The 25,091-nt window shown below is 46.2% G+C and overlaps 1 long non-coding RNA gene across 1 annotated transcript; it reads left to right on the plus strand.

Annotated features, from left to right (window-relative positions):
* The first annotated feature begins 11,265 nt into the window (after positions 1-11,265).
* On the plus strand, positions 11,266-15,238 carry LOC101142047 (uncharacterized). The gene is made up of 3 exons (XR_008668615.1): positions 11,266-13,496; positions 14,242-14,348; positions 14,956-15,238. It is a non-coding gene; the product is annotated as an uncharacterized lncRNA (long non-coding RNA).
* Positions 15,239-25,091: the final 9,853 nt, after the last annotated feature.

Consider the following 25,091-nt stretch of genomic DNA (forward strand, 5'->3'; position numbering starts at 1 on the left):
TGCTGCCACATGAAGCATTTCCTTGCCCCTTGGCCTTCTGGTATGATTGGGAGGCTTCCTGAGTCCTCCCAGAAGCAGAAGCCACTATGCTTCCTTTACAGCCTGCAGAACCTTGAGCCAGTTACACCTCTTTCTTTATGATTGTACACAAAATTAGTGCTGTGAAGTGGAGCTGTGAAATGCCTTCAAGGCCTTTTCCCCATTGTGTTGGTAACCAGTACTCAGCTTCTTTTCATGAAGATATCTGAAGCCTTTGTGAATTTTCCCCCTGAAAATGGACTTTTCTTCTTTTACCACATTACCAGGCTGTGACAAAGATATCTGAGAATGTAAAAGCAGGTTCAGAAGTGAGTAAAAAAGAGAGGTCAGGAGAGTTGGGAACACTTAGAAGACAGCATGATGAGGAAAAATTTGGACCACTGAAAATAATTGTTAAATACTTGTGATCAGAAGGCTGACAGAAAGATGGACAGTGAAGGCCAGAATTAAAAGGTCTCAGATGAAAATGAGGAACATCTTGTGAACAGGAGCCAAGGTTACATTTGATTGGCCTTAGCCCTGGAGATCTCTGAAACTGTGAACATGGGGGTAATGATTTATGATGTATCTGGTGGAATGAGCATCTAGGCAGCATAGCTCAAGAGGTGTCCTCTCTACATCCAACAGCCTGTGTTCTTATGTGTGACCTAAGAAATTACCTCAAGTTGCAACTTCTATTTAAATGAGAAGTAGAGCTCAAAAATTTGAAAAGTTTGCAGCCTAGCCAAGTGGTCAAAAAGGAAATCTGATTTTCAGGGGGAAAATTCAAGAGCACTTAAAGTATTTGCATAAAAAAAGAGCCCAGTGCAAATAGCCAAGACTATGGGGAAAAGGCCTTGAAGGCATTTCAGAGACATTTGCAGCAGCCCTTGCTGTCATAGGCCCTGGGGACAAGGAGAGAATTGTTTCCTGGGCCAGCTCCATGGCCTGGCTGCTGTGTGCATCCTCAGGACACTGCTGCCTGCATCCCTGCAGATCCGGCTCCAGCCATGGCTGAAAGATGCACAGGTACAGCTTGGGTCACTGCTTCAGAGGTGGCTCCAAGCCTTGATGGCTTCCACATAGTGTTAAGCCAGGAGGTGCACAGAGCAAGAGACTAGAGGCTTGGGAACCTCTGTCTAGACTCCAGAGGATGTACAGAAAAGCCTGGGTGCCCAGGCAGAAGCCTTTCCAAGAGGCAGAGCCTTATGGGAAACCTTTACTAGGGCAGGAAAGAAGGGATGTATCAGGTTGAAGCCCTCACACAGGGAGGCACCATCCTTCAAACCTCAGATTCATAGACCCACCAACAGCTTGCCCCCTCAATATGGGAAAGCTACAGACACTCAACACCAGCCCCATCCATGAGGGCTGCTGCGGGGACTGATCACTGCAAACCCACAGGTGGAGATCTGCCCAAAGCCTTTGGAGCCCAGCCCTCACACTCCTGTGCCATGGATGTGGGACAAGGATTCCAAAAGGATGATTTTGGAGTTGTAGGATTGAATGAATGGCCTACTGGGTTTTGGACGTTCATGTATCCTGTGAGTCCCATCGGTGTTTTGTTTTTGTTTCTGACAATTTTTCTTCTGTTGGCTGGAAATGCTTACCCATTGCCTGTACAATCATTGTACCTTGGAAGTAGTTAACTTGCTTTATAATTCGGAGACTCATGGGCGGAAGGGACTGTATCCTTGTCTCAGATGAAACTTTGGGCTTTACACATTTGAGTAAATGCTGGAATGAGTTAAGATTTGGGGGACTGTAGGAGAGGCATCATTGTATTTTGCAATGTGAGAAAGACAGATTTGCAGGGGCAGGGACAGAAGAATATGATCTGGCTCTGTGTCCCACTGATGTGGAATTGTAATGGGAAATGTTAAAGGTGGGGGGCGGGTGGAAGGTGATTTAATCATGGTGGGGAGTGGAGGTTGGAAGGTGGGGGTGGTGGGGCGAATTGGGGAAAATTATGGTGGGGTTAGGGGTGAAAGGCTGGTGGGGGGCAGATCCTTCACGAATGGTTAAACACTATCTCCTTAATACTGTCCTTGTGATAGTTCTCTTCATGATTTTGTGGTGGTGAGATTGAATGAATACTGTTCTGCTGGGTTTTGGATGTGCATTGGGCCTGTGGTCCCATTTGTGTTATTTTTCTGGGAAATTTCTTCCCCTTGGATTAAGACAGCTTACCCAATACCTGTGTCATCATTGTACCTTTAAAGAAATGAACTCCATTTTAACTTCAGAGACTCATAGGCATAAGAGACTGTAGCCTCGTCTCGGATGAGACTTTGAACTTTTTATATTTGAGTTAATGCTGGAATGAGTTAAGGATTTTGGAAACTTTTGAAAAGGCATGATTGTATTTTAACCTGTGAGGACATGAGATTTGGAAGGGTCAAGTTTGGAATACTATGGTTTGGTTGTTTCCCTAGAAAAACTCATGTGGAAGTGTAATCCTGAATTTTGGAGGTGAAGCCTGGTGGGAGATGATTTAATCCTGGATGGGAGGAGGGTGGGGGTGTAAGGAAAAAGGGGCGGGGAGGGTGGGGAGGAGTAGGCTGGCCATAGGGTGGTGGGTAGTAGGAAGGGGGAGTAGCCTGCTGCAGAGGCAGAGGCTCAAGGAAAACCTCTACTAGGACAGCGCACCTGTGGCTTTGCAGGCTTTAGCCCCGTGGCTGCTCTCATGGGCTGGGCTGTTGTTTAGTGCCTGTACCTTTTCCATACTGAGAGTATGAGCTGTTGTTGGGTCTATGAATCTGGGGTCTGGAGGATGGTGGCCTCCTGCATAGGGGCTCCAAGCCCATATTTTCCTTCTGCACTGCCCTGGTAGAGGTTTTCCAAGAGGCTCTGCCTCTGCAGCAGGCTTCTGCCTGGCAACAGTGGGGGGTGGAAGTGTGTTGGGGGGTGGATCTTTCACCAATGGTTAAGCACCATCTTCTTGATGCTGACCTTGTGATACCGAGTTCTCATGAGATCTGGTTGTATAACAGGCTGTGACACCTCTTTCCTCTCTCTGTCTTGCTCCTACTCTGGCCATATGCAACATTTTATTGCTGCTTGTCCTTCTGGTATAATTGAGAGGCTTCCTGAGTCCTCCCAGAAGCAGAAGTTACTATGCTTTCTTTACAGCCTACTGCAGAACTATAAGCCAATTAAACCCCTTTTTGTTATGATCTTACAGAAAATTAGTACTGCGAATTGAAGCTATGAAATGTCTTCAATGACTTTTCCCCATCACATTGGCTATTAATACTGGTCTTCCTTTTAATGCAAATATCTGAGGCCTTCTTGAGGTTTACCCCTGAAAATGGACTTTTTTTCCTTCTACATTGCCAGGCTGTGACAAAGGTAGCTGAAAATATAAAAGCAGGTTCAGAAGTGGCTAACAGCCAGAGGTCGGAGAGTTTGGAGGCCTTGGAAGAAGTCAGGAAGATGAAGGGAAGTCTGGACCATTGTAGAGACTCATTAAATAGTTATAATTAAAAGGGTGACAGAAGGATGGACAGTGAAGGCCAGGCTTACATGGTCTTAGATGAAAATGAGGAATTTACTGAAAAGAGGAGCCAAGGTTACTTTGGTTTTGCCTTAGCAAAGAACGTCGCTGCATGATGCACCTAACCTGGAGACCTATGAAACTTTGAACTTGAGGGTGATGATTTAGGGTGTATCTAAATCATAGGGTGTATCTAAATCATAGGCATGAACTTTGGCAGCAAAGCTCAAGAGGTATCCTGTCTGTGTCCAAAAGCCTGTGGTCTTCGGTGTGACCAAATAAATGACCTCAAGTAGAAACATATTTAAACGAGAAGCAGAACTTAAAAGTTTGGAAAATTTGCAGCCTGGCCAAGTGGTCAAAAAGAAAACCTGATTTTCAGTGGGAAAATCTAAGAGAGCTTCAGAAATTTGTATAAAATGGAGTCCAGTGCTAATAGCCAAGACAATGGGAAAAAGGCCTTGAAGGCATTTCAGAGACCTTTGCAGCAGCCCTTGCTGTCACAAGCCCTAAGGCCTGAGAGAGAAGAATGTTCTCCTGGGCCAGCTGCAAGGCTCCACTGCTGTGCTCAGCCACAGCACACTGCTGCCTGCATCCCTGCAGCTCCAGCTCCAGCCATGGCTGAAAGATGCACAGGCACAGCTTGGGTCACTGCTTCAGGGGTACAAGATGCAAGCCTTGGTGGCTTCTACATAGTGTTAAGCCAGCAGGTGCACAGAGCAAAAGAGGAGAGCCTTGGGAGCCTTTGTCTAGACCCCAGAGCATGTACAGAAAAACCTGGGTTTCCAGGCAGAAGCTTTTCCAAGAGGCAGACCCTCATGGGAAAACTTTTCTAGGGCATTACAGAAGGAACATATACAGTTGGAACCCCCACACATGGAGGCACCATTCTGCAAACCCAGATTCATAGACCTACCAACAGCTTGCACCCTCAGTGTGGAAAGCTACAAGTGCTCAACACTAGCCCAGCCCATGAGGGCAGCTGTGGGGGAAAGACCCTGCAAAGCCACAGGTGCAGAGCTACCCAAGGCCTTGGGAGCCCAGCCATCACACCCCTGTGTTCTGGATGTGGGATTTGGATTGAAAAGTGATGATTTGGAGCTGTACAATGGAATGACTGGCCTGCTGGGTTTTTGACTTGCATCGGATCTGTAAGTCTCATCTGTATTTTGTGCTTCTTTCCGGCAAAGTTTTTTCTTTTGGCTGGGAATTCATACCCAATGCCTGTACAATCATTGTACCTTGAAAGTAGTTAACTTACTTTGTATTTCAGAGGCTCAGAGGCAGAAGGGACTGCAGCCTTGTGTCAGATAAGACTTTGGGCTTTGGATACTTCAGTAAAGGCTGGAATGGCTTAAGACTTTGGGGGACTGTAGAGAAGGCATCATTGTATTTTGCAGTGTGTCAAAGATATGAGATTTGGGGGAACTAGGGTCAGAATAATATGATTTGCTTCTGTGTCCCTACCGATACTCATGTGGAATTGTAATGGGGAATATGAAAGTTGGGACCTGGTGGAAGGTGATTTAATCATGGTGAAGCATGGGTGTTGGAGATACAGGTGTGGGGAGAATGGTGGAGATTATTTTGGGGGTGGGGTCGAAAGATGAGGATGGGGGCGGATCCTTTACAAATGGTTAAACACTATCTCCTTAATGCTGTCCGCATGATAGTGAGTTCTCTTGATGATTATGGAACTTTAAGATTCAGTGAATACTGTCCTCCTGGGTTTGGACTTGCATTTGTGTTATTTTTCTGGGAAATTTATTCCCTTTGGATTGAGAAAGCTTACCCAATGCCTGTACCATCATTGCACCTTGAAAGAAAAGAAATCCCTTTTGAATTCAGGGACTCATAGGCAGAAGAGAAGGTAGCCTTGTCTCAGATGAGACTTTGAAGTTTTTACATTTGGAATGAGTTAAGACTTTTGGAAAATTTTGAAAAGGCATGATTGTATTTTGCTCTGTGAGAAAAACATGAGATTCTGGGGTATCAGGGTCAGAATAATATGGTTTGGCTGTGTGTCCCTGTGAAACTCATGTGGAATTGTAATCCCAAATGCTGAAGGGGGGGCCTAGGGGAGGGGATTTAATCATGGATGGGAGGGGGTTGGGGGTGGAAGGAGAAAGGGTGGGTAGGGTGGGGAGGAATGGGTTGGCTGTAGGGTGGTGGGAGGGTGGTGGGTAGTAGGAAGGGGGAGTAACCTGCTGCAGAGGCAGTGGCTCATGGAAAACCTCTGCTAGGACAGTGCACCTGTGACTTTACAGGGTTTAGCCCCTGTGGCTGCTCTTATGGAGTGGGCTGGTGTTGACTACCCATAGCTTTTTCACACTGAGGCTGTGAGCTGTTGGTGGGTCTATGGATCTGGGGTCTGGAGGTTGGTGGCCATCTGCGTGGGGGCTCCAAGCCCATATTTTCCTTCCACATTTCCCTAGTAGAGGTTTTCCAAGAGGATCTGCCTCTGCATCAGGCTTCTGCCTGGAAACAGTGGGAGTTGGGGGTGGGGGGCAAATCCTTCACCAATGGTTAAGCACCATCTTTTTGATGCTGACCTTGTGAGTTCTCATGAGATCTGCTTGTATAATAGGGCATGGCACCTCTTTCCTCTCTCTGTCTTGCTCCTACTCCTGCCACGTGAATCATCTCATTGCCCCTTGACATTCTGGTATGATTGGGAGGCTTCCTGAGTCCTCCCAGATTCAGAAGCCAGTATGTTTCCTTACAGCCTGTAGAATCATGAGGTTCTTTACGATCACAGAGAAAATTAGTACTGGGAAGTGGATGTATGAAATGTCTTCAAGGCCTTTTCCCTATTGTCTTGGGAGTCGGTACTCAGCTTCTTTTCATTCAAGTATCTGAGGGCTTCTTGAATTTTCTCCCTGAAAATGGACTTGTCTTCCTTTACCACATTGCCAGGCTGTGACAAAGATAGCTGATAATGTAGAAGCAGGTTCAGAAGGGGGTGGCAGACAGAGATCAGGAGAGTTTGGAGGGCTTTGAAGTCAGGAAAATGAGGAAAAGTTTGGATCTTTGTAAAGAATTGTTAACTACTTGTGATCAGAAGGCTGACAGGAAAATGGCCAGTGAAAACCAGACTTGGAAGGTCTCAGATAAAAATGAGGAACTTACTGGGAACAGAAGCCAAGGTTACTTTTGTTTTGCTGTAGCAAAGAACATGGCTGCATGGTGACCCTGCCCTGGAGATCTGTGAAACTTTAAACTTGAGGGTGATGATGCAGTGCATATCTGGTGGAATGAACTTCTAGGAAGCAAAGCTCAAGAGGTGTCTTGTCTGCATCGAACAGCCTGTGCTCTGATGTGTGACTGAGAAAATGACCTCTGGATGGGACTTATATTAAATGAGTCCCAACTCTTATATTAAATGAGTCCCAACTCTTATATTAAATGAGAAACAGGACTCAAAAGTTTGGAAAATTTGCAGCCTGGCCAAGTGGTCAAAAAGAAAAGCTGATTTTCAGGGGGAAAATTCAGGAAGGCTTCAGAAACTTGCATGAAAAGGAGCCCAGTGCTAATAGCCAAGACAATAGGGAAAAGCCCTTGAAGGCATTTTGGAGACCTTTGCAGCAGCCCTTGCTGTCACAAGCCCTGGGCCCTAGGAGAGAGGAATGGTTTCCTGGGCCAGTCCTGTGACCCCCCTCTATGTGCAGCCTCAGGGCACTGCTGCCTGCGTCCCTGCAGCTCCAGCTCCAGCCATGGCTGAAAATGCACAGATGCAGCTTGGGTCACTGCTTCAGAGGGTGCAAGCTAGAAGCCTTGGTAACTTCCTCATAGTGTTAAGCCACTAGGTGGATGGATCATGAGACTAGAGGCTTGGGAGTCTTTTTGTAGACTTTGGAAGATGTATGGAAGTGCCTGGGTGACCAGACAAAAGCATCCCAAAATTCAGAGCCTCATAAGAAACTTCTACTAGGGCAGTGCAGAAGGAAAATATGGGGTTGGAGCCCCCACACTGGAGGCCACCGTCATGCAGACCCCAGATTCAAAGACCCACCAACAGCTTGTACCATCAGTCAGGAAAAGCTGTAGGCACTCAACACCCGCCTAGTCCATGGGGGCAGCTGTGGGGCATAAACCCTGCAAAGCCACAGGTGCAGGGCTGCCCAAGGCCTTCAGAGCCCAGCCCTCATGTCCCTGTGCCCTGGATGTGGGACAAGGTTTCAAAAAGGGTGATTTTGGAACTGTAGGATTGAATGACTGGCCTTCTGGGTTTGGAGTTTCATGGGGCCTGTAAGTCCTGTATGTGTTTTGTTCTTTCTGGCAAAATTCTTCCTTTCAGTTGAGAATGCTTACCCATTGCCTGCACAAGCATTGTAGCTTAGAAGCAGTTAACTTGCTTTATAGTTCAGAGGCTCATGTGCCTAAGGGACTGTAGCCTTGTGTCAGATGAGACTTTAAGCTTTGGACATTTGTATAAATGCTGGAATGATACAAGATTTGGGGGGACTGTAGGGAAGGCATCATTGTATTTTGCAATGTGAGAAGGACATGAGATTTGGGAGCCAGGGACAGAATAATAAAGGTGGGGCCTGGTGGAGGGTGATTTAATCATGGTGGAGAGTGCGGGTTGGAAGGTGGGGGGTAGGGAGAATGAGGGGATTATGGTGGGGGTGAGGGGTGAAAAGTGGTGGTGGGGGGTGGATCCTTCACAAATGATTAAACACCATCTCCTTATTGCTGTGCTTATGCTAGTGAGTTCTCTTCATGATTTTGGAGCTGTGAGATTGAATGGATACTGGCCTCCTGGGTTTTGGACTTGCACTGGGTGTGTGGTTCTATTTGTGGTTTTTTCCTGGGAAATTTCTTCCCTTTGAATTGAGAAAGCTTACCCAATGCCTGTACCATCATTGTACCCTGAAAGAAAAGAACATCCTTTTAAATTCAGGGACTCATATGTGCAAGGGACTGTAGACTTGTCTCAGATGAGATGTTGAACTTTTTACATTTGAGTTAATGCTGGAATGAGATAAGACTTTTGGAAACTTTTGAAAAGGCATGAATGTATTTTGCTCTGTGAGAAGGACATGAGATTCTGGGGTATCAGGGTCAGAATAATATGGTTTGGCTATGTTTCTTTTCCAAAACTCCTGTGAATTGTACTCCTTAATTTTGGAGGTGGGGCCTGGTGGGAGGTGATTTAATCATGGCAGGAGGGGGTTGGGGTTGGAAGGAAAAGGGGTTGGTAGGGTGGGAAGTAGGTTGGCAGTAGGGTGGTGGGAGGGTGGTGGGTAGTAGGAAGGGGGAGTAGTCTGCTTCAGAGGCAGAGGCTCATGGGAAACCTCTGCTAGGGCAGTGCACCTGTAGCTTTGCAGGCTTCAGCCCCCATGTCTGCTCTCATGGGCTAGGCTGGTGTGGAGTGCATGTAGCTTTTCCATACTGAGGATGTGAACTGTTGGTGGGCTTATGAATCTGGGGTCTGGAGGATGGTGACCTCCTGTGTGGGGGCTCCAAGCCCATATTTCCCTTCTGCACTGCCATGGTAGAAGTTTCCCAAGAGGCTCTGCCTCTGCAGGAGGCTTCTGCCTGCAAACAGTGGGCGGTGGTGTGGGTGGTGTTTCCTTCACCAGTGGTTAATCTTCTTGATGCTGATCTCCTGATAGTGAGTTCTCATGAGATCTGGTTGTATAACAGGATGAGGCACCTCCTTTCTCTCTCTGTCTTGCTCCTACTCCTGCCATATGAAATATCTCATTGTCGCTTGTCCTTCTGGTATGGTTATGAGGGCCCTGATCAGTGTGGGCCTCATCAGTGGACCTAGTCAGCTGGGACTTGGTCAGTGAGGCCTATTTATTGGGGGCGTGGTCAGCAGGGGTCTGCTTAGAGAGGGTCTCATTAGGGGGATCTAGTAGTGGGGTCTTGGTGAGTGGGGACCTAGTGGCAGCCACTTGTTTGGTGTCTGATCAGTGTAAAACTAGGCTGCAGGACTTTGTCAATGGAGACCTGGTCAGCTGGGGCTTAGTGGTGGCCTTGTCAGCATGGGCCGGGTCACTGGTGACCAGCCCAAGGGGTGCTATTCAGTGGAGGCCTGGTCACATGGGACCTAGTCAGCAGGGCCTGCTGGCCATGTCTTCATCAGTGAGGCCCTTGTCAGTGGGGCCCTGGTCAGCGCAGCCTGGTCAGTGGAACCTAATCAGTGGGGGCCTGTTCAGAGAGAGCGCATTCTGTGGTGGCTTTTGTAGCACTGGTCTGTGGGGTAACCTGGTCAGCAGGGGTCTGAGCAGTGGGTGCCTATTCAGTGGGGCCTACTCACTAGGATCACAGTCAGGGGCATCTGGTCACCTATGGCCTGGTTAATAGGGGCCTGGTCAGTGGCAGCCTGTTCCCTGGAGGCCTGGTCAGTGGGGCCTCATCTATGGTGCCAGGCAATGGGGTCATGATCAGTGGAACCTGGTCAGTGAGGCCCTGGTCAGTAAGAACCTGGTCAGGGAGGCCTAGTCAGTAAGGACCTGGTCAGTGAGGCCCTGGTCAGTAAGGTCCTGGTCAGTGGGGTCCTGGACACTGTGGGCCTAGCAGCAAGAGCCTCGTTAGTGGGGCCTGGTCATGGGGTTCTAATCAGTGAGGGTGTGGTCAGGGAGGACCTGATGTGTGGGATATGGCCAGCAGGGACCTGGACCTGGTCAGCAGGGGCTGCTGAGCACTGCTGGGGGATGTCAGGTGCAATGCACGTTATTGAGGGCCCTGTGGACAGTTGGGATGGCCCAGTAGTGCCCAAAGGCCCAGTGAAAACTGGACAAAGCAGGTGTTTGGATGGACCTGGGAGATCTTGCTCAGAGATTCCAACAGGACAAAGGGAAAGGAAGGGCCACAGTGGCCGGATAGATGGTCACAGTCTATGGGCTGCACAGGATGGAGGAAGCCAGGGAACAGGCAGGGTGGGCAGCAGGGTGCAGGGAGAGGCAGGTGCATGCTGGGAGGTCAGACCCTGTGAGGGCTGTGGGGGCATCAGGTGGGGTGGGCTCCAGGTGCACCCTCAGTGCACTGGGCAGGTCTCGGCCCAGGCTCCCTGGACCCCAGCCGGGTGATGTGGTCAGTCCCTGGGGGGCTGCTGTCAGGCACCGGGCACCCACCATGGGCAGCACTGTCTCATCTCAGGACTGGACTTTCTCAGATCCTGCAGAGGGCACAGCCTCCGGCCCAGGAGGGGCAGCCCCATGGTGCAGCTGGAGCTCTCCATTGGCCTGGAGTGTCCCCTGCCAGCCCTGCACTCCCTCTTCTCCTGGGTCCCGCTTTTCCAGTGTCAGGAAGCAGAGGGGCTCCATCCTCCCTTCGCTATGTGTCTCCTGGGCTGAAACTTGCAGCGGATTGGGACAGGGATGGTGCTTCCCTCAGGCCCATTTAGGGAGGGGACTGGCTCCCAGCCTGGCACAGGTCCTCAGCTCTGCCTTGGTTGCCTTAGAGTGAGCAGGATCAGTCAGTGCCCTGAAGGTAGAGCTAAGAGACTGTCCCTGCTGTGTGGGAGGCTGGTCTAGGGATGGAGGACTTGGCAGGTCCTCCCAGTCTGTCAGGCCTGGACAGTATTGTCCTGTCTCAGGATGCAGAAAGTCCAGTCCTGAGATAGGACGGTGCTGCCCAGGGTGGGTGGCCAGGGCCTGACAGCAGTCCCCCAGGGAGTGACCACATCACCCAGCCGGGGTCCAGGGAGCCTGGCCTGAGACCCACCCAGTGCATTGAGGGTGCACCTGGAGCCCACCCCACCTGATGCCCCCACAGCCCTTGCAGGGTCTGACCTCCCAGCATGCACCTGCCTCTCCCTGCACCCCAGATGTCCACCCTGCCTTTTCCCTGACTTCCTCCATCCTGTCCAGCAGGATGGGCTGGACAGTGGGACAGCCTGTGTGCACATTTTGTGGCAAGTAGGAGTGACACACCATCCCTGGGAGGCACCATGGTTCCTGCCAAATCCAACCCCAGAACTCTGTCCCTGAGGTGGCTTTACCAAAACCCAAAACCCAGAATTGTGCTTGTGGCTCAGGGGTCAGCACCTGCTAGTACCAGGACACTACTGGGAGGCTGGGACCTGACCGAAGCCCATGGTATCTGTGGCCTGAGGACAGGGTGTGTTGGGGCCATAAGTCCCGGCCACCAATGGCCATTGGGTCCTAGGGCCTCAGCCCCAGTGTTTGCCCTTCCCTGGCTCCTTCTGGTTCAGTCCCATTAGGGCCCTGGAGCCCAAGACCCAGCACCCAGGGTCCCCTCCAGGAATACTGGCGGCTTGGCTTCCTTTATCATGTTTCATCTGAGAGCAAAAATGTCAGAACGGATGCACAGAAAAATGGCCCAAATTGTTTAATAACTAGAAGAAATATAGGAGCAGCAAGAGGGTAATGTGGAGAGGGGAGGGCCTCCATGACCGGTGTCTGCAGAGCCAGGGGTACAGGCACCCAGTGTTGTGGCCTGGCACCACCGGCCTCTCAGAGCATGGGTGGCACACTGTCCTTACCCGGAGGACAGCAGGCCTGATCACCAGCTTTTCTACCTGTCCCTGTAAGCATCACATTGCTAGAAGAAAATCTCATGCCAGAGCTTGGAACATCCCTAGCTTGGGGGTTAGGGGTTGTCTTTTGGTGACCTAAATGAAAAAATAGGTCCAGATCAGAGTTCCTGACGCAGAGCACTCACCCACTCTTTGAATCGTGGGAGGGGAGGCCTGGTTTTAGATAAACTTAACCTCTTTGAGGAACCACAGAGCCCAAGACTGGAAACCTTCAGAATCTTCTGGCCCCCAACCCTCCCTGGGGACCCCTGTGGCCTGTCTCACCAGAGCACTCTTCTGTCTGTAGATGTCTCAGCTGCTCTACAAGGGAGTCCCATTTCAGGTGTTGGGCTGGGCATGGTCACTCCTGCTGGATGTCTACAAGGTGGAAACTAAGGACCTAGGAAAATGCCAGATACAGCCTTTCCACCCTCATCCAGAGCAGGACAAACAGGCCAGGTGGTGTCAGGAGCCCAGGTCTCCAGCTGGAGGGAACGTCAACCCTGCAGTGGGAGCAGGGGCCCATCGCACATCCTAGGCACAGATGCTAATGTAGGCACTGCAGGTAAGCTGGGCTTGGTACCCTTCCCTGGCTTCAGGAAGAAGCCAACAAGGAGCGTTTTGCAGAATGAAACCTTTCTTTCCAGAAGCACTGCTGACTGTAAATGGTTGCCATTTGTGGCAGTGAGCATTTTGTCCATTCTGAGGTTGGATTGGTTTCTTCTTTTGGCCTTTCCCTGCCCTACAGACCATAAAAGAGAACAGCAAGAGGCCCCCAGCAAACATCCACAGATGGCCCTGGACATCAGCCACATTCTGAGGAACATGTCATGTTCTGGGAGGGCTAAGGCATCGAGTAAGGCCTACGGGGCTGGAGGATCCCAGGCAAGGTGGGGCAATCCAGAGCCACGGGGGCTTCCCATGGGAATTGGGAGGTCCCAAGGCAGAGTCAGAGGTTCCACAGGAGGAGTCACAGAGCCACCAAGGGCTCTCCTGGCCCAGGGAGCAGTCAACACCATGGACTGAACACCCACTGGGCTAAGCCCTGGGCCAGGCTGCCCATGTGGGGCCAGGAGGCAGCTCAGAGTGGGAGGCAGAGAGAGAAGTGTGCTCAGAGGGCACCTGTATCTGGATGTCATGTGGTCCTGAGACTCTGGCTGGGAAGTGCTAGCAGGGTATCATATGTGTTATGCAGCTACTTCCTCTCCCCAGCCTTACCCTGTAGGAATTCTAGTGACTATGTTGCCACCATCTTGGAGCTCCATGCCCTCATAGTGTAATGGCACCAGCAGATCTGCCTGTGCACAGACTTCCTGTACTACCTCACTCCTGAGGGGAGACGCTTCTGCAGGGCCTGCGACCTGGTGCTCAACTTTAGACACCATCATCCTGGAGTGGCACTGCACCCTCACTAGCCAGGGTGTTGACGTCCTCAAGGCCAAGGCCACATTCAAGACTTTGGACTTCATTGACGCACTTGTGCCAAGCAAGGTGGGCATCTCTGGGATCTTAATTCAGGAGGTAGAATGCAGCTTGAGATCAAGTGTCTGATCAAAGAACTTGAACTTGATCTGGAGGGCTCTGGGGAGCCATGGGAGGTTCTGGATAAAGGAGGGACAGTCAGCCACGTTTTAGAGATGACTGCGGAAGGCTTCCTGGAAGGAGTGAACAACAGCCAGGAGAAAAGGGAGGGAGCTTGTGGGGCAGGTCTGGAGATGGCAAGGGAGGGATCCTGCTTGGATGAAAAGTCTTCAGGGACCATCTCAGGTTACACTCAGGTGCCCTCTGAGTTAGTGTGTTCTAAGTAAGGGGTTCTAAGCCTCCTATTGTGGCTCATCCCTGACAGTGTCAGCACCAGCTCCCCTAACCCCACAGCTCAGGGTCCACTTTGCTTCTGCATCCTGCATGTTCCTTTTCCTGATGAAAAGCAGATTCCCCAATGAGCAGCAGAATCCTCTTTCTCCCTGTAGGCACCTCTGCTCCTTATGAGTGGTGTTTTGTGGGATTCCTCCCTTGGTTTTGGATGAGAACACCCTTTCCCATTCCACAGGGATTGTTTCTGTGGACCTTATCCCAGGTTTTCCCCTGGTTGGGCACCGGGCAGGTGGGGGTGGTGGGACCAACTCTTTAGAACAAGCAATGCCAAACAGATCCCACTCAGGGGAAGTCCATGCTAAGTGTCATGGGTCCTATGGAATTTTCTGAAGCTTTCCTTTTCTCCCCCACCTTCAACCAGCTTTTCTGATCTTCTGGGATCTCTACTAGGATGCTGGCAGCCCAGCCAGCTGGTCTGGCCCTGGACGTGCCTTCAGGGGCTGGGTATGCTTCATGACCTGTGTTGTGGTGAGTGGTAAGCAGCACCTGCTTCTAGCTTCACTGTTGGGCCAGATTTCATCCCCACTGTGGCTCTTCATTGTGGCTGCTTTCTGCTCCCTCCATGGACCCTGCGTAGAATTGCCCCATGTTTCTGTTTGGGCACCACTGAGGAAGGAAGCATGAAGGACGCACAGGTCAGGCCATTCTGTTGCCCACCTCGTGCTGGGTCTTTACTCCTGGGATGGCTTCAGGGGCAGTTCCTTTTCCATGCCTCCCCCCACCCCATATCTCTCAGGTTGCTGCTCAAAGGTCACGTCTTGGAGGGGTCTCTCCCTGTCACTGTGTTTGGAACAGCTCCCTCAGTTTCTTTCTAGCTCATCTCACTCTGGTAATGTCTTTCATTACCACCACCATCTGACCTGGTCTTACGACCTGTTAGCTTCCTTCATCAGACATGAGTACCAGGATGGCAGGGGCCTCATCTGTCTTGTTCCTCCTGTGGCCTGGGTCCTAGCACCATGTCTGGTACAGTGTAGGTGCTCAAGGGAAGTTTACTGTTGAAGAACTGTCTACCTGGGAGAGGTTACTGTTAGTCTAAGCTGCACTATTTGGTAAACCCCTTGCTGTTTTGCAGATCCTGGTTGGAGTAAAACATTCCATGGGAACTCGGGCTGTGAGAAACGTCCTAACCACCTGACTGCAGAAACATCCTTATCACATCCTGCTGGGCAAAGGCCCAACAGCCTGACTTCAGGAACATCCTTATCATCTTCTACTGAGCAGCAAGCTATACTGTCCAGAGCCCTCCCTCCCAGCCCCATGATTACCCCAGCCTGTGAGCGGCAGTGGGCACTGACACTAAGCTGGTTTCCCCCTCCGCAGGGTTTTGCTAGTAATAAACCTGTGTTGCTGTTGAAGCGGCCAGTCTCTCTCTCTCTGTGTGTGTGTGTGTGTGTGTGTGTGTGTGTGTGTGTGTGTGTGTGTGTGTGTGTGTGTGTGTGTGTGTCTTTAACTCTTGCCTTGCCTTCAAATCCTTACAATAACTCCACTTCTCCATTTTACCATGGAGGATACGGGACTCAAGGAGAGCAAGTAACTTACCCAGAATTACACAGCCAGTGAGTCACAGAGTCTGAACTTGGACTCAGTTCAGCTGAATCCAGAACTCCCATCTTCCTGAGAGTGCAGGAAACGAAAGGTGGATATGCAGCTGGTGAGCAGCCCACATGCTTTTTCTAGGAGACCCCAAGGTGGGCTCCTGGGAATTATGTTTTCATGGTCACAAAAGAAGGACTGCTCACCTGTGCTGTGCATCAGCTAAGTAAGTGTCCCCACTGTCCCAAATCTGCATTTATTTTTATTATTTTATTTATTTATTTTAGTTTGAGATAATGTCTCACTCTGTTCCCCAGGCTGGAGTGCAGTGGTGTGATCTCAGCTCACTGCAACCTCCACCTCCTGGGTTCAAGCTATTCTGCCTCAGCCCCTGAGTAGCTGGGACTACAGACGTATGTCCAGCTAATTTTTGTACTTTTAGTAGAGAGGGACTTTTACTATGTTGGCCAGGCTAGTCTTGAACTCCTGACCTCAAATGATCCACCCACCTCAGCCTCCCAAAGTGCTGGGATTACAGGCATGAGCCACTGTGCCAAGCCTCAAATCCTCACTTCTTTTCAAAGTTTTTTTTTTTTTTTTTTTTTTGAGATGAAGTCTCACTTTTGTCACCCAGGCTGGAGTGCAATGGTGTGATCTTGGCTCACTGCAACCTCCACCTTCTGGGTTCAAGCAATAGTAGGAAATCCTATTTGTGACAATGTGGATGAACGTGGAAGACATGCTAAGTGAAATAAATAAGCCACACAGAAAGATAAATATTAAATGATCTCACTTATACATGGAATCCGAAAAAGTCGAACTCATGGAAACCAAAAGCAGAAGAGTGGTTACCAGCAGTCAGAGGGTGAGGAAAATGGACAGATGTTGGTTCAAGGGTACAAATTTTTAAATATAAAATGAGTAACTTTCTGGAAACCTAATGTAGAACATAGAGACTCTAGTTAATGTATACTTGAAATATGCTAAGAGAGTAGATGTTAAATATTCTCACCACAAAAACTCAGGAGGCTGAGGCAGGAGAATCGCATGAACCTGGGAAGCAGAGGTTGCAGTCAGCCAAGATTGTACCACTGCACTCCCAGCCTGCGTGACAGAGTGAGACTCCGTCTCAAAAAAAAAAAAAAATGCTATGTATGTTGATGGGAATGTTAATTAGCTTGGTTTGTGGTAATCATTTCACAACTTATACACACATCAAAATATATTGTACACCTTAAAGACATAATTTTTATCAATTATATCTCAATGAAGCTAACCAAAAAAAAAAAAAAAAAAAACCAAAAAACTGCATCCCAGCCTTGGGCAGTGGTAGACAGTGGATTCAATGGTTAATAGGATGATATGGCTGGGAATGACTCTCAGAAACATGAGGACTTGGTTGGATGGCTAACCATCCCCAGTTAACCTCGTAAAGAGGAAGGCAAGAGACCTGGAGCCAGAGTCCAGAGTTAAAATCCCAATCCAAAGCAAAGTCTCATGGCAAAACATTGGTTGATATCATCTTTCTTTCTTTCTTTCTTTCTTTCTTTCTTTCTTTTCTTTTTGAGACAGAGTCTCACTCTGTCACCCAGGCTGGAGTACAATGGCACCATCTCAGCTCACTGCAAGCTCTGCCTCCTGGGTTCACGCCATTCTCCTCCTGCCTCAGCCTCCGGAGTAGCTGGGACTACAGGCACCCACTACCATGCCCGGCTAATTTTTTGTATTTTTAGTAGAGACGGGGTTTCACCATATTAGCCAGGGTGGTCTTGATCTCCTGACCTCATGATCCGCCCGCCTCGGCCTCCCTAAGTGCTGGGATTACAGGCATCAGCCACTGCACCCGGCCGATATCATCTTTCTAGAACCAACGACAAGAGCAGCATTTATTTCCTGTACCATGAATTTGTGGGATGATTCAGACCAAATTCCTCAGTCCTCTTCAGGACATTTTGGCTAACTGAGGTCTTGTCATGTTGGAGAAAGGGAGCAAGATGGGGATTCTGCACAACTCAAGCCCCAACATGTGGGGACAGACTCAAGTAGATCACCACTGAGGCTTTTTGTGGTAATGTGGATACTGGGAAGCCTGAGGAAGGCTGTGGCCACAAACAGGCTCATTGAATTTACCCCTTGAAATCTGCACAGAACTTGGACAGCTCACTCCCCGATGAGCCATCACATTTATACCTGCAGCTATGACCTTTCTCTTGAGCCTCAGACCCTTATATCCTCCTGAGCACTGGTTATTTCTACTTTGATATTTAAAAGGCCCCTGAAAACTAACTCCTCTCAAACTAACTGTTCATGTGGACAATTGACATGTCAGAACCAAACCTTAGACTTCTCCAAACTTACTGTCCCTCAGTACCCTTTTGCTGTGAAAGCAACATCATCCTGACAGGTGTTCAGAATACAGCTTTGTGGTATTTCTTGACTTATTCCCCTGTTGCCTCTTCTCCATCCCATCAGCAAAGCCTCTATCCCTACCTTCAGGATATGCCTGTGTCTTACCACTTCTTTGCCTTCATCTGTTCTTGACACCATCACTTCTTGACAGAATGACCGTGGCTGCCTACTAACAATATTCCTTCTCCTGTCCTTGCACCGAGTCTGTGCTCCAGTCAGCACCAGAATAACCTCCCAGGTCACTCCTCAGCTCAAAACTCCAATATATTTCCACTCATCAGAGTAGAAACCAAAACATGCCCATCACCCATGAAGTCCAGGCTGAGCTGGCCACTGGTTATCTCTCTGATCTAACTCCAGAGCTGGGCCTTCACTCACTGTGCTGCAGTCTAAAAGGTCACCTTGCTGCTCCTTGAATGCATGAAGATGCACCTGCCCCAGGGCTTGGCATTTGCTCTTCCCTCTGCTTTGAATTGCTACCCGATACCCAAATGATGGTCTGTCTTCTGTTCCAATCTCTGCTGAAATGTCACCTTGTCAATGATGTCTCCCCAGATCACTTGTAGTGATCATCCATTAGGAACAGTGTTGACACCCACCCCCAAACCACCACCCCCTACCAACTTCCTGCCCCATTTTTCTTGCAGCTCTCATTATCATTTGGCATGCCAAATACCATCCTTATTTGTGTATTTCTCTCCTTCATCACTAGATTGTAAGTTTCATGAGGGCAGGATTTGTTTCCACTTTGTCCTGCTTTATCTCCAATGACTTTTACAGAGTAAGCACACAGTAAATGCCTGTTAAAAGAACGATTGAATTGCATGAGGACAAAGAAACTTTTATTTTACTGTCATAATGCCATGACTTCCTGCAAATCTCCATGTGGATCTCTATGTCAGCTTTTTACTGCCTCTACTTAATTTTCTCCAAGACCTTCCTTGGAAATATCTGTAGGCTTAGAAAGTTTTAATAGTAAATAGTGGAGTAAATAAATAAATAAATAAAATAAAATACGTTACGAAATATACCTAGCAGCCATGAAACCTCAACTTATAAAATGCAGAGAAGACCAGATACATAACACTCTCACCTGTTGGAGGTGGCTGAGGAGTTGGTCTTTGTGTGGCCTAAATCAGAACTCAGATGGCAAAAGTGACTAGCTCAAATCTCAGAGTAGTGGAATCTGCAAGAAGCAGTGAGTATGGCTTGTGAAAAATGTACCACACTACAGAACCAGGGATGCCAGCAGAAAGAGGTTTTTGATTAAAGAATGCAATAGAATGCTGAGGCCTCTAGAAGAGGCAGGAGTGAATCTCCTAGGGAAATTAAGACATTAATAACAGCTGTCTATGTGGGGTATTTGGAAAAATAGCACACACATAGGCCCATGGAAGGTGTATGTCCAAAAGACCTTAAGTCTTTACACTAGAGTGATTAACAAAGGTCTTCCTCTGTGCAGAGCCATTCTTCAAAGATTGGGAGAGGTGGCCATTTAATCCAAATTGCAGTTTTCAACAAAAACTCACAAGGCATGTAAGGAAATAGGAAAACATGCATAGCCCATTCAAAGCAAGAAAATGAATATCCAGACTCATCTTTGAAAAAACACAGGTCTCAGACTTACTAGATCAAGATTTCAAAACAGCTGTCTTAAATATGCTTAAAGGGCTAAAGGAAAACACAGACAAGGAAGTAAAGGAAATCAGGAAAACAATATATAAACAAATAAGAATATCAACAAAGAGATTGGAATTGTAAAGAGAACCAAATAGAAACTCTGGAGCTGAAAAATAGAGTAACCTAATAGAAAAATGTACTGGAAGGATACAAAAGCAGACTTAAAAAGGCAGAAGAAGGAATTAGCAAACTTGAAGATAAGTCCATTGAAACTATCAAGTTAAGGCGCAAAAGAAAAGAGTGGGGAAAAGTAAACAGAGCCTAAGAGACTATGGGACACCATATACCAAACACATATACATTATAGAAGTCCCCAGACAAAAGAAAGAGAAAAGGGCAGAAAAATTATTTGAAGACGTAGTGGCCAAAAACTTCTCAAATTGGAGGAAAGATGTAAATATACAAATCCAAAAAGTTCTGTGAATCCATGTTGGTTAAACCCAAAGTTACCCATAGTACATTCATGCATAATTATGTAGGATTTGAAGATTAAACATTTTAAATACCTTTTATAATAGCATCCAAAATCATAGGGATACATTTAACAAAAGTGTGTAAGAAAACTAATGAAAACTAAAACTTTGCTGAGAAAAATAAAACTACTGTTAACGGATGACTTCTTTCCAAATATATCTATAGATGCAATGGAATACCATTCCAAATTCTAGTTGGTTGTTAAAAATAGAAACTAACAAGCTGATTTAAAAATATATATGGAAATTCAATCCAGAATATATAAGATGTATATGGAAAAGCAACCTAGAATAGCCCAAAGAATTTTGAAAATGAAGAAATTTAGAGGACTTAAACTACCTGACTTCAAGATTTAGAATAAACTCACAGTCTTCAAGATCATAATGTAGTGGTGAAGACAACACAATAAATCAATAAAAAAGATTCCAGGAATAAACGCATGTATATATGGTCAAATGATTTTTTCAACAAAAACCCAAAAGCAATTCAATACGAAAAGAAAACAATTTTTTTCAAAAAATGGGAAACAAACCTCAACCCTTACTTCACACCCTATATAAAAATTATTCCAAAAGGGATCACAGGCCTACTCATAAATAAAGTAAAACTAGAAAGCTTTTAGAAGAAAAACTAGGAGAATATGACTTTGGGGGTAGACATAAATTTGTTAAGGAATTGACAGAAAGCACTGGCCACATTGTTTTGAAAAATTTGAGTTCATTAAAATTTAAATCTTCTGACCATCAAAAGACTTTCTTAAGAAACAGGCAAATCTCAGACTGACAGAAAATATTCATATGTATCTGTCAAGGGACTTATGTTAAGAATATATTTTCTAAAAGTTGCTACAATTCGATAATAAAAAGACTAACATCCAAATTTTAAAATGTACAAAAGCTTTGAACTGACAATTTACAAAATAAGATATGTGGCAGATCAGCACATTAAAAGATGCCCAGCATCATTAATCATCAAGGAAGTGCAGATCAAAATTGCCCCCTGACACGAATACAGACCTACCAGAATTGCTAAAATGAAAAAGGCTAATCACTGCTAATGCAACAGCACCTCTCATACGTTACTGTATGGTGTAAAATGATACAACCATTTTGGAAAACTGTTTGCAAGTTTCTTAAAACATTTATACATACCTCTTCCTTTTCACCACAGCATCTACAGAAATGCAAACACATGTCCACAAAAAGCCTTGCACAAAAGTGTTTACAGCAGCCCCAAACTAGAAGCAACCCAAATGTCCATCTACTGGGAAGTGAATAACCAAACTGTAGTACGTGCATGCAACTGTCTTCTGCTTCCGGGCTAAGTTCTTTGCTTTTAAGGGCTTCTGGGATTAGATTGGACCCACCCAGATAATTCCAGATAATCTTACTTTCAGTCCCACAAACACCACCATCCCCTGTACCACCCCAGCCCTCCTGCTCTTCAGAGCTCAGTGCACAGGGTTCATTTCCTCTCGGATGACCTTCTCTGCTAAGTCAGTTTATACAGAGTTCCCTTCTTGTGCAGAGCTAGGCCAGCTTCCCACATGTTTCAGGGCAGACTCACTTTGAGCAGGCTGTGTGTGTGTGTGTGTGTGTGTGTGTGTGTGTGTGTGTGTGTGTGTGTGTGTTCCTGGCTTTCTGCTATAAATTGAAGATCGTGGAGGGCAGGGACTATGTCTTTTTCTTCTTTTTGCCCTCCACTTAGTCCCTGACACAATCCAGCTTAGTGGAGAAGCATGCGGTCTGTAGAATCAGATGGAACCATGTGAGGTTTGGGACCACAAGTGGATACACAAAACAGGAATCCTCTCTAATAAGGATACGCTTGAGCCAAGCGCTGGGTAAGTGAGGAAGATTCCCCACAGGGGAATCTGGGAAAGGCTCTGCAAGTGCACAGGCCCTGGGGCCTGCATGTGCTGAGTGTGAGAAACAGCAAGAGGCCAGGATGGCTAATGAGAGTGAGGGAGGGGCCCGCGTTAGGAGGCAGTGGGGACAGATGGTGTTGACCCTTTAGCTCATGTAAGGGCTTGGGTCCATGTTATGAGTGAACTGGGATGCCATTGGCAGATATGAGTGGAGGAGTCACATGATCTGACTTTTGTTTAACAGGAACATCTCCTGAAGCGCTGAGAATAGATTGAACAGCCAAAGCATGGAGGTCAGGGCAGAGGTGACTGTATGTGCAGCAGCCTCCCCTCATCACTGGAGTCTTCAGTATTGTTTGCGCAGGAAATGTAGGATCACTGCTTGATTCTTTTCCTTCATTTACCAATTGTCATAGCAATCAGTTGGTTCCCTAGCATCCTCCAAAGGAAACAAATGGGGCTTTTTTTTTTAGACAGACAGGGTCTGGCTCTGTCGCCCAGGCTGGAGTGCAGTGGCGCAATTACCGCTTACTGCAGCCTCGAAGTTTTGGGCTCAAATTATCCTCCCACCTCAGCCAAGTAGCTGGTATTACAGGCATGTGCCACCATGCCCAGCTGACTTTTTTATTTTTTCTAGAGTCAAAGTCTCACCATGTTGCCCAGTCTGGTCTCAAACTCCTGGCCTCAAGCAATCCTCCAGCCTTGGCCTCCCAAAGTGCTGGGATTACAGGTGCAAGCCACCACATCCTGCTTAATGAGCATTCTTAATATTATTATAAAGTCTTGAGTTTTTCAAATATTTGATATGTTTCAAAACATTCCAGTTATTATTTTTATAGCTCAAATTATCCCATATTTGGCCAATGAGAGCCTCTTCATGTTGGCGTCTGGACCCTTTACACGTGTGCCCAGTAGTCCCTGATGGCTCCTTGGCATCTGTTATAACAAGATGCTCCAGGCTCATCTGGTACATTTCCTGGTACATTTCCTGCACCAGGTAGGGAACAAGCCATTTCTCTAAGGATCCCTAGTTCCTTTTAGATGGAAGTGACATTTAGAGTCCACAATGTAGACAACAGGAGTGCTTGTTGCTTCTAGATTTTTGTTTCCTGGAATATTCAGTGGATAGAGGTAGAACATATGTATTGTTAAATTTTAATTTTGAGATACTTGTAGATTCACAAATAATTTTAAGATATTATTTACACAGATCTGCATTCCATGTACTCAGTTTCTCCCAACAATAATATCTTGCAAAGCTATATTGCAATATCACAACCAGGATATTAGCATTGATGCAGTCAAGACGCATTGCCTTCACTGTAAAAGCCCCCTCAAGTTTTCCTTTTCTAGCTACACCCACCTCCCTCCTGCCCCCAGTCCCTCCTTCATCTCTGACAACCACTGAATCTATTCTCCATTTCTATAGTTTTGTCATGTCAAGAATGTTATATCAACAGAATTATGCATTCTGTAGCCTTTCAGCATTGGCTTTTTTCACTCTGTAATTCTCTGAAGATTCATCCAGGAAGCTGTGCATATCAATAGTGTATTCCTTTTTATTGCTGAATAGTATTCTGTGCTATGGACGTACCACAGACTGTTTAATCATTCATGAACTGAAGGACATGTAGGTTGTTTCCAGTTGGGGCCACTATGAATAAACTTGCTCTAAACATTTATGTGCAGGTTTTTGTGTGAACCCAAGTCTTCATTTCTCTGGGACAAATGCCCAAGGATGCAGTTGCTGAGTTGTATGGCACTGCCAGTCTCATTTTTTTTAATTGCCAAACTTTTTTCCAGAGTGGCTGTACCATTTTACTTTCCCATTAACAGTAAATAAGGGGAAGAATTTCCCTTCATCCTCACTAGAATTTGGAGTTGTCACTATTTTTTATTTAACCATTGTCATAGGTGTATAGTAATAGCTCATCATAATTTTAATTTTTATTTTCATAATAGCAAATGATGTTAAATGTCCTTCCTTGTGCTTATTTGACATCTGTCTGTGCTTTTTGGTGAAATGCATGTTCATATCATTTGCCCATTTTCTGTTTGTTTATTTTACTACTGAGTTTTAAGAGTTCTTTATGTAATTTAGATACTAATCCTTTGTCTATAGTATGCTTTCAAAACATTTTGTCCTAGTTGGTAGTTTGTTTTTTCATACTCTTAGCAAGGTCACTCACAGAACAAAATTTTTTTCTTTAATTTTGATAGCATCTGGTTTATCAATTTTTACTTTTATTGATGATGCTTTTGTTGTAAAGTTTAAAATATTCTTTGCCTGGCCCTAGGTCCTGAAGGGTTTTAATGTATTTTTCTAAAAGATTTGTAGTTTTACATGTAAGTCCATGGTCTATTTTGAATTAATTCATGTATGGAGTATTAGGTTCATGTCACCATTCAACTTTGCTTATGGATATGCAAATGCTCCAGCAATATTTGTTGAAAAAACTTCCTTTCCCCACACTGAATTACTTTTATGCTTTTGTCAATAACCTGTCAGTTATATTTATGTGGGTATGAGTTCTCTGTTCTGTTTAATTTGTCTGTGTATCTTTCACTCTACCAATACCACATGCTGTTGATTACAATAGCTACACAATAAGTCTTGTAATGGGGTAGATTGATTCTTCCAACTTGGTAATTCTTTTTCAAAAATGTTTTAGCTATTTTAGTTCCTTTGCATCTCCATGACAATTTTAAAATAATCTTGTATTCATCTACAAAAAAAATTGCTGAAATTTTTATAGGAATTTTATATATGAGTTTGGGAAGAATTAACATCTTTACTATTTTGAGTCTCCAAATTGAAGAACATGATTTGTCTCGATATTTGTTTAGATCTTTGATTTCTTTCATCAGAATTTCTAATGTTTAGCATTCAAGTCTTATGAATGTTTTGTTAGAATTTGAAATGAGTACTTCCTTTTTTGAGCAATTATAAATGGTACTTATTGTATTTTTAATTTTTATATCCAAGTGTTCATCACTCAAAGTACACTTGATTTTTTTGTATGTTTATGTTGTATCCTGCAACCTTGCTGAATTCACTTACTAGTTCTAGGAGTTGTTGATTTTGGTGGTTTAAAATAGATTTCTTTGGATTTTCCACATAGCCATCATGCTATCGGCAAAAGTGAGCAGTTTTATTTCTTCCTTTCCAATCAATATGCCTTTTTTTAAATGCTTTACTAAACTGGCTAAAACTTCCAGTGCTATATTGAATTAGAGTAGTAAGA

Source organism: Gorilla gorilla, chromosome 13, assembly GCF_029281585.2.
Source record: "Gorilla gorilla gorilla isolate KB3781 chromosome 13, NHGRI_mGorGor1-v2.1_pri, whole genome shotgun sequence".
NCBI lineage: Eukaryota > Metazoa > Chordata > Mammalia > Primates > Hominidae > Gorilla > Gorilla gorilla.